At 32.0% G+C, this 9,589-nt stretch overlaps 1 long non-coding RNA gene and 1 other non-coding gene across 2 annotated transcripts; one reads left to right on the forward strand and one right to left on the reverse strand.

The window, feature by feature from the left end:
- The first annotated feature begins 843 nt into the window (after window positions 1-843).
- Window positions 844-915, forward strand: TRNAD-GUC (transfer RNA aspartic acid (anticodon GUC)). Its single transcript has one exon. It is a non-coding gene; the product is annotated as a tRNA-Asp (tRNA).
- Window positions 916-4,551: 3,636 nt separating this feature from the next.
- Window positions 4,552-9,099, reverse strand: LOC147074313 (uncharacterized). The gene is made up of 3 exons (XR_015070184.1): window positions 9,045-9,099; window positions 7,825-7,903; window positions 4,552-4,897 (listed from the first exon to the last, which is right to left on the reverse strand). It is a non-coding gene; the product is annotated as an uncharacterized LOC147074313 (long non-coding RNA).
- Between the last annotated feature and the right edge of the window lie 490 nt (window positions 9,100-9,589).

Raw genomic sequence — 9,589 nt, forward strand, 5'->3', positions numbered from 1 at the left:
ATTTGTAACCCAGATTTCCTTATAGTATTATAATTAAAATTAAAATTAAATCGTCACCTCAATAGGTACTATAACTAAATAACTCTGATTTGGTCATTGTTGGAAAAATGAAATTTAAACTTTACTTGAAGGGCTAGGCTATTATTATTTAAAATAAAAAATGGAAAATTGTGCTTGTGTAATTGAGAACAATTAAATAATGTTCAATGGTATGAAACAATATTGTAGATATATCATTTTATTTATTTAACGCATTTGTGGTTTTAAAGACATTATCTAATATTTTCAAACACAAAATTAATACAGTTCCCATTAACTTTACCTCGGACTTAGGTACCCAGTGTTATCATTTTGTAGAGAAGGAAACGTAGAATCATATTATTATTCAATAGCTATGTCAAAAATAGTGAAAATCAAGTTATTTAGATATACTTAGCTGCAACATTGAGGTGACAAAATAGAAACTGAAATTGCACAAAAAATCTTTGTCGCACAACACAAAATCTTATTATTACTAAACATATAGAAATAGAAATTTCGCTCTTGCAACCGAAAAAAAAATTGCATACCTATGAAAATTGTAAAAATGTTTTTTCAATTGGAAAATTTTTATATTTTGCTTCTTATGAAAAACCACAGATGGCAATATTAAACTTTATATTATGAAATTAATTATTCCATATTTTTACTACTAGTAAAATAATTTCTATGTAGTTATTGAAGCTTGAATAGTAAGTTGTACTTCAGTATTACAAAATATCAAAACTTGAATTTTATATAAAAACACATCAGCTAATAGTTGGTTAATTGTTTTTATATAACTATTTTCTAAAATGGTTTCATTCCTCGGTAGTATAGTGGTAAGTATCCCCGCCTGTCACGCGGGAGACCGGGGTTCGATTCCCCGCCGGGGAGAATTTTTTTATTATTTTTCCTTAATTTTTCAAATTATCGTATACACTTTTTTTGTTGACGCATTAAAATTTTCATCTTTTTTGTAGGAAGAGAAAATATATTTTATTAAGTTTTTCGGATAGATTTTAAATTTTTCAGCAATCGATAATGTTATAAATGACACTTTCTGATATTAGAAATAAATTTGTAATATAAACACAGTTTGTACGCAAGGGACAGTACTTGTGAGCTTCTTTTAACTTTTTAATTCTTGTATAAAATGAGTGGATATCAAAAAATGCATTATGAATTTGGAATAGTTACATTTAAATAAATAAACATATATCGGAAATACCCCTTAGCTATAATATAATATTTTGATAGAAGGTAATGATCCTATTAGGGGTTACATGAAATTTGTACGTATGCAGTTCTTCGTGGGACACTTATTCGTGTGCCGCAGTACGTGAAACATGAGTTCGTGCAACATTTAATCAAATGACGAGTTCTTCGTTGAATATTTCACCGTGGAATACGTATTCTACAACATGTGGCGCTAGTCTGCTCTTCCAATTAGATTCAATACGAATTTTATGAGATGTCTTTATTGGTTACAAATAATTTAATGTTGAAACTACATAAATAATATACCTATACGATGTGATTGTATTTATAATCTACTTACCTACCTATTTTTTAATGTGTGTTCCTTGTATTACGATGGTTTTATTACGTATTTTTAAGTGTTTTATTTAGACATTAATATTGTAAGTTACCGAAATAGCAATATTTTTCAGGTACAGTAAAGTTATTTATAATAAAATTATAATTAAGTATCATAAATTGAATTTGACAAAAATAAAACTAATATTTATTATAAGTAGGTATTATGTTGTACAGTAGGTATGTACATATGGCATTGACAATAATTAATATTCCGGAAAACTTTTAATTGTTACTTGTCAGAGAAATAGCGCCGGTTAGTTCCATCATAAAATACTGTTCTTTTATATCGAGTATTTGTATATTAATTTATAATTTATTATGGACCTGATGAAATAACATACAATGCTCCGCCTACCAGGCCTGCTATTTCCTAACTATCGACTCGTGTGTGCGACATGACAAGTTAGTATCGCCCGTTTCATGTCGTATACGATAACATCTATTAATTCTGGTAGCCAATCGCTAAGGACTCTTTTAACTCGCGAGTGACCAGTTGGTAACACCGCCAAAACCGAGAAAATCGATGTCTATGATACGAGATGAAACTTCAAAAGCCAAATGTCAAACGAAATCATTATTTTTGTTGGTTATGTTTATATATAATACCTATAATATTCGAATGATTTAGTAGAATATTATATAGTTATGTACGTAGAAAGTCTGGTCTGGTCACGAGTACCCTTTGGTATGGGTAATGATGTCGACACATATTATGACTGATTCAGGTAGTGATAAAGTTACAACATACGATATTTCGACAAATATCCGCCCACGGTGGCCGCGTGGCTTAAACGTTGGACTATCACGCCGTGGGTCCCAGGTTCGAATCCTGGGTCTGGCAAGTACACATATTGTTTTTCAATTTGTGTGTGAGTCAGGGTATGGACCTAATAGGTTGAGCAAGTGGCTGACATCCATTTCTCGTAAAAAACAAAAATCTGTTAATACAAACCTCTACTCTGTGGAGGCCCATATGATCATATTAGAATTGGACATGGTCGAAAAAAAAAATATTTCGACAAATACGTTACGTTAGCGAATAACTACGATGTCACACACGAGTCGTTAGTTACGAAATCGGACTGCAGAGCTATCTAGCTAAAAGAATATGACTTTTGATACAATTATTTATTCATAATATACATTTTAAAACGTTCTATATACAACTATAATAGTAGGGATCTAAATCATTAAAAACAATTCCTAATGGTTAAAGTTCATACTACCTATATAGGTAGGTACCTATTTGTAAACATCAGCATCTTTACCATATTATCTTACCTTTAATTAATTTAAATTATATGTACTTAAGTATTTAAATAGTTTTTCTACAAAATATTAATAGTTTAAAGAGATATCTATATTTATTGGTTTCTGTTGACTGTTCACCGTGGTCGTCTCTCTCGTGAGCACACTTAGTTCCAAGTCTTTTAAAACTTGAGTATGTGGCCACCTCAATATTAGGTAACTGTTTCTGAGACATTTTTAATCAATCATAACAATGTTTCGCATCAAATGAAGGGTCATAGGAGGATAGGCCCAATTAAAATCGGTTGTGGTGTAGGCCGGTTGTAATGTAGAACGCATGTGGTTTGATGGATCCATGAACTTCGATGTGTAATGCCATTCTTTGTACATACTATTGCGGGGTTGGCGAACCTTTTTTGGTCCTTAAGCGTGCCAAAATTTCCCAAATATTATTTTTCGACTGTCTGACGTGCCGAGCAGTTTTTCATGGGGAAAAATATTCTTTAAGTAAATACTATTAAAAAATGATGATGTTCTAGATATCACTCATAGAACATAGCACACATAAAATAGGTTAATCAATTTTTTTAATTACCTACGCCATACATTTCGGTCCACCAAATTTGAAACTACCTGCCAGAATTACTACTACTAGCTCCTTCTTTTTGGCCATATCCGCCTCTTAACTGGAGCATATGGACACCACGCGGCGCCTCCAAGAATCCCTGTCGCTCGCCAGTCTTCTTGCTTCGTTCCAGGTCAAACCAAAATCCCGTAGCTCTGCCGTATACACTCTGTAGATTGTATTTAGCGGCCTTCCAGGTCACCGGAATCCGGTCGGCTTGAAGAACAGGCAAGCCAGGTTAAAGTTCTCTTCTGGCATCCGCAGCACGTGGCCGAGCCAGGTCCAACGTCGCCTCTTCACTTTCAGCGTAATGAGAGACTGCTTGGTGCGTTCTCTTACCTCCTCGTTGCTCGAGTAGAACTAGCTGCACCAATTTTTTTTTTTATTCTGGTAGGTACAGTCATTTTTGTGGATAGAAGTGATGAAATAGTGATTGTTACTATATTACGTATTTTGGTTCTTTACGCACAAATTGACATCATAATTATTGCAACGATCAGATGAAGCATTCTCTTACTACTAACAGTGGTCTCTCACTGGTCTCTAGCATTGTAAATCGATCAAATCAGAGGTTCGCGGTGCGGCTTCCCCCGCCAGCTGGTGAGGTTAGTGCGATACTATTATATGTGACGCATAAAGCATAAGAACCAACATAAATGCAAGTATATATTATTTACTTTAAACGTTTTGCTTATTCTTGAAGATTACATATTTGCCCGTTATTTTTATTCAATTCTATATGTCATTTATTATAATTATAGGTATTTTCTCTCTTCAAACTAAAACATTCGCGTACCATGCAAAATCATCTCGCGTGCCATCACTGTACTATTGCATTAATTGTTTTCAACAATGCATTAGGTAAAAATAACCATAAAATCAAAGGATGCATGACGAAGTTCACTTAAAACTCTATAGTTTGTGTCTCGTGGCTTGCAGAGAACAGGGAAAATTTTTAAAAATTTAACTGGAATTCAGCTGAATTCCAGAGTGGTCATGATCTCCAGCGATGAAGCGAAAAGGGCATTAGGGATGAATTAATGATTTTTCTTGTAAAATTAAAGATTTTTTTTTAATATATATTTTTTCAGTAGGTGTTCAGGAAGTAACAGTCCAATGCAAAGACGTGTCACTCAATCATAAATTTAGTGGAGGTCCATTCATAAATCATGAATCGGTGTGAATCAGTAGTATACAGCGTGTAAAATTATGGACTAGGAGTTTGTATTATTTTTTTAAATTAATAATGATGAGCTCCATGTGCATCTCCATGTGCGTCTCCTTGGTGGTCACTTCCGTGTCCGGCATCAAATGCAAGAGATCCTTGTCCACCGTGGGTAGTGCCTGTCTGTCCTCGAATATGTCCTTGTGCTGAATCATGTCTTTCATCATGATGTCCTTGATCTAAAGTGGAAAAAAATATCATTATAACTAACATAATTGTTATTTTATAAATGTTTTGATTAATAAAGTCAACCCTAAGATTTTTTACTATAGTCAGATTTGTATCCACAATAAATTAATATAATGTTATGTAAGATTTTTAATTATATTCCGTATTCTTAATTTTTTCATTTCGAGCATTGATTTTTGGTATATATGTTACGCCGAATGTGCGAAATTGACTATTACATGAAATGGGCAAAATTTTGCCTAATTCATGTAATAGTCAAGCCCGTTGCCTTATTCATCAATTAGGTAAATTATCTGCCGAGTGCGTGAAATCGCCAGGGTATGGAATTCTTAAACTGTCAACATGACAGTAGAAAAAGTAAATTTTATACGGATGGTTTTATTAGTTATAATTGGACATAATATAATATTATAATTATTAGGTTAGGTTAGGTTTTGTAATTCTGAATTCAACTAAATGTCCATTTTAAGGTTAGCTAACAAGTATCAAATCATACTATCACAAACAAACAATCGACCATTGCAAGATTGATACCCAAGCACGAATCAAATCGCGAAAATACCTTTAAATAAAATTCTTCCGTTATCATATTATAGTTCTAGATTTTTTTGGGCATAGTAAATGGATATTAACGTCATTGTAGTTATTGATTAGTATATTTTTATATAATCATTGACATTTGATACATTTGGTTAGTTTGATTAGTTGCAAAAAACACCACCGGAGCGCGACCATCTATTTTGACCAATGCATGAGCATTTGACACATTTGGTTTAGTTGCAAAAAACACCACCGTAGCGCTACTATCTAATTTGACCAATGCATGAACTAGGCAGAAAAATTACTGCGGAATTTACGCACTCGGCAGATATTTTGCCTAATTCATGAATAAGGCAACGGGCTTGCATTTTTCATTATTTAGGCAAAATTTTGCCCATTTCATGTAATAGTCAATTTCGCACATTCGGCGTAACATGTATATTAATATATGCGATGATAATAATAAACAGAACCAGGTATATTTTTACTTTTATTGATTTACATATTATATAAAATGACTGTTATTACTATTTCGATAACATGACATTTAACGAATTTTTCTGATGACTGATGCATATAATGTAGTAAATAAACAGATGGAGTGTTACTATACAGAAATAAATAGTTTGTCATTTTCAAGTATCGATAATGTTAAACTACCTGCTATTTTGATAACTTAATGCAAACTACAATAAATATGATTTTTGTTTAGTTTTGAATTCTAAATATAAGAATTACATCCATCTTTTATGGGCCTGACGTTCGTCCTGCAGCAGTGAGAAATTCCTCAAAACTAAAATAAATTTCTTTATAAGTGTATCAGTTAATCTTACTGATAATAAATAGTTGGTCAAAATTGTTTTTTTAATAATGCTATAACATTTTTAATTTGGAAATTATGGAGATACCCAATATTGCACACACATTAAAAATATATTTCCTTTAAAAATACTATTAAAAATTGTACCTGTATTGAATGTAAATAAATTATACATTCATTCATTTATTCCACCTTCAAAAGAATAATGTTAAATAAAGATTTTGTAAGTGATTGATTAAGTGTGAAAAATTAACAAACAATAATGCATGTAAATACTATTTGTTTGTAAATATATTGACTGTTTAGTATCATTTTATTAAATAATAAGTACATACTTTATCGACCGTGTTTAGGAAAAAGGGCATAACCCACACAGAACAAAATATTAATAAAAAAAAATAGGCACAGACATGGGTGCATGATGATTGATGATTTGTTGTAATATCTTTTCGATCTACTAATAATTAAAGAAGTTATTACAGAAAATCATTAAAATTGAGGGTAAGTGCTTTTTTCCTTAAATTAAAACTTTATTAAAGCTCAAATAAAACCTGAATTTAGATAATAAGCCGGCATTTGCGGCTTACTTCCTTTTAACAGAACGTGTATTTAGTTGTATACATTGTTAATATCTAATAAAAGCACTTTTCGAAAAATTGAGGGTTACGCCCTTTTTCCTAAACACAGTCGATATGTACGTAAAAATCTATTTATTTTTATTACCTACATATTAAAAACTATTATGAAAAGCAGCAAACAAACAAAAAGAGTAATATACTCGTTAAAGATAATTAGTTTTATTTAAATAATATATTCATTTAAAAACAATTGGGTAGGTACCTACCTGATAACTATTCACTCTTGCAAGCAATTCTGCATAGCAATATGGTGCTGCTAAATTTGAGTAAATAAAATTAAAACTATGCAACATGATATAGAAAAAAATATATATAATTTGCTTCAAGCAAAAACGTTAATCTACTATATAATATAAAAAGGATAACTTAAAATCTGCAACGTTTTTCTGTCAAAAAGGTTTTTTGCCTATTTCCCGTATACTCAGAGACTCAAACTTCAGTGCACATGCGCTAATGGGCTGACGACATATTATTTTCAGTTGTTAATGATATTATCGATCTGTAATCATCACTAATATATTCTGAAATGTAAAAGCTTCGGGTTCATCGATCTACTTTTTGTGATAATGTTGGCCCTCGTAGTGTAGGATACTCGGTGGTTATGATTCTTTCTTTTCTAGGCATTACTAATTACACTACTGTACTGACGAAAAGGTTAGTAGTAAGATATTAAATTAATTTTGAGATACAAAATAATATGTTAGTCTGCTGCATAACATGACATTGTGTATGATTGTGACGAAATTATGAAATATATTTTTAAAAATTACTTTACATTAGAATCAGGTGCATAGAAAAAAACGTTATAATATCTTGATTATTACATATTTATGACTTAGTGAACTAGAAGGTAGAGTCATTAATGCTAATCGACGAATTTCATTTTAGATAAGATTCGTGATGTTAAATGGATCCTTACCACGGTGCTCCTTGCGTCCTCCGTATGGATCGGCACCGACGAAAGCGGCGAGGACCAAGAAGACCGCGAAGAAGATGAACTGTAATAAAAATATACATGTTATTAATACCCAACGTGCATTTACAGAGGTAATAGGTCTTTTGCGGGTCTCGTGGTTGAGGTGATGATGCCGCAGTGTTTGGGAATGACCAGAAGGTGTAGATGGAGAGTCGTCAGGAGGAGAGATGAGAAGTCGAGATTTAGTGGTTGCTCCGATGGATGGAGGAGCTAGTTTTATTTGCAGCGTAAACAGTCGATACAAGAGTATGTTACAATACTTATGATATTGTCCCGAGGTCCGAACTCGTGGAAGAGGTCATTGACCACTATAGGTATAAGTGGTAAAAAGTGATATACTGTTTTTTACTGAATCAAAAACCAACAAAAGTTATACTTTTATGTTAAGATGGGATATTATATACAATTTCTTACTAACAATAAATTAGCCACTTACATTAAAACACTGCTTGGATAAAATTTTATATATTTTTATCATTCAATAAGTACTGAAAATACATTACTTTGAAACTCAGAAAACATACCTAATCTAATCTTAAATTTAAATATTAGATTTAATTCAACTGAATCATAAATGGATCAATAACTCGAAAGACAAGAACATTCACTTGAACTTCGATTCAAATAATTATTTAATGATAAACTAGAATGTTTAATTAAATTTTGAATTTTTGAATGAATCCTGACAAAATTATAATTACTGAGTAGAGTTGGGTATTTCCCGAGAAAATCTAAATCTCGAGATTCGGGATTTCCCGAAATGATAACATTTTGAATTCTCGAGATTCGGGATTTCCAGAAAAGATTGTCGAGATCCGGGATTTCCCGAAATGGTAAAAATTTAAATTATCGAGATTTGGGATGGAAAACCTCGAAAATTTATCGAGAATTCCCGTCGGGAAATTCCCGAAACCCAACTCTATTACTGAGTATAATAATGTCAAATGAACGTATTGACATTCATAAATGTTCTAATTAAACATAATCTGTCAATACAAACCTCCATCCTATGGAGATGATCCTATTAGGATCGGACATGGTCGGAAATAGTTTAATTGTGATTGTTTGATAATATATTTTAGGTAAATAAATAAATTATTAACATATAATGTTATATAATCGGACGAAATGTGAAGTATTAATAATAAATAAAAGTAACTTACGAAGAATTTTGCCATTTTGAGATTTGTTGTGTTCTGTTCAGAAAACTGAGAAACTATACTTTTGATTGTTCAGTTTGGGGGATTATATAATAATCGAGTTATTTTTATTCGTCGTTTTGCAAAACTACAAAAAGATTTCGAAAAAAAATAATATCTTACAAAATCTGGTGATGGTAATTTATTTAATTTGAGTTAGGGTCACCACCTGAATATGTTGGGATCAGATTTAATTGAATTAATAATTTTAATTACTTATTTCTTTTATTCAACGAACACTTCACAAGATTTAAGAATGTACCATTCTAATTATTGAACATACTTACATAATTCTGAAAACGAAATGAATGTATTGTAACGCGATGAACTCGTCACCTAAAGAAACCATAAATATACTTTCTTAACTGGCAACACCAAACTCATGCTGGCTGCAAATAATCAACGGCCGGAGCAGACAAGGTGGGGGGGGACGTAGCGGCGGGGGCGAGAACACAAGTGCGTGGGAGGCAACTTCCTTCTTCTGGTTACAAACGTTCTACCGGGCGGAC

This window comes from Rhyacophila brunnea, unplaced genomic scaffold, assembly GCF_057557595.1.
Source record: "Rhyacophila brunnea isolate RB1 unplaced genomic scaffold, BYU_Rbru_1.0 scaffold_16, whole genome shotgun sequence".
NCBI classification, from domain to species: Eukaryota; Metazoa; Arthropoda; class Insecta; order Trichoptera; family Rhyacophilidae; genus Rhyacophila; species Rhyacophila brunnea.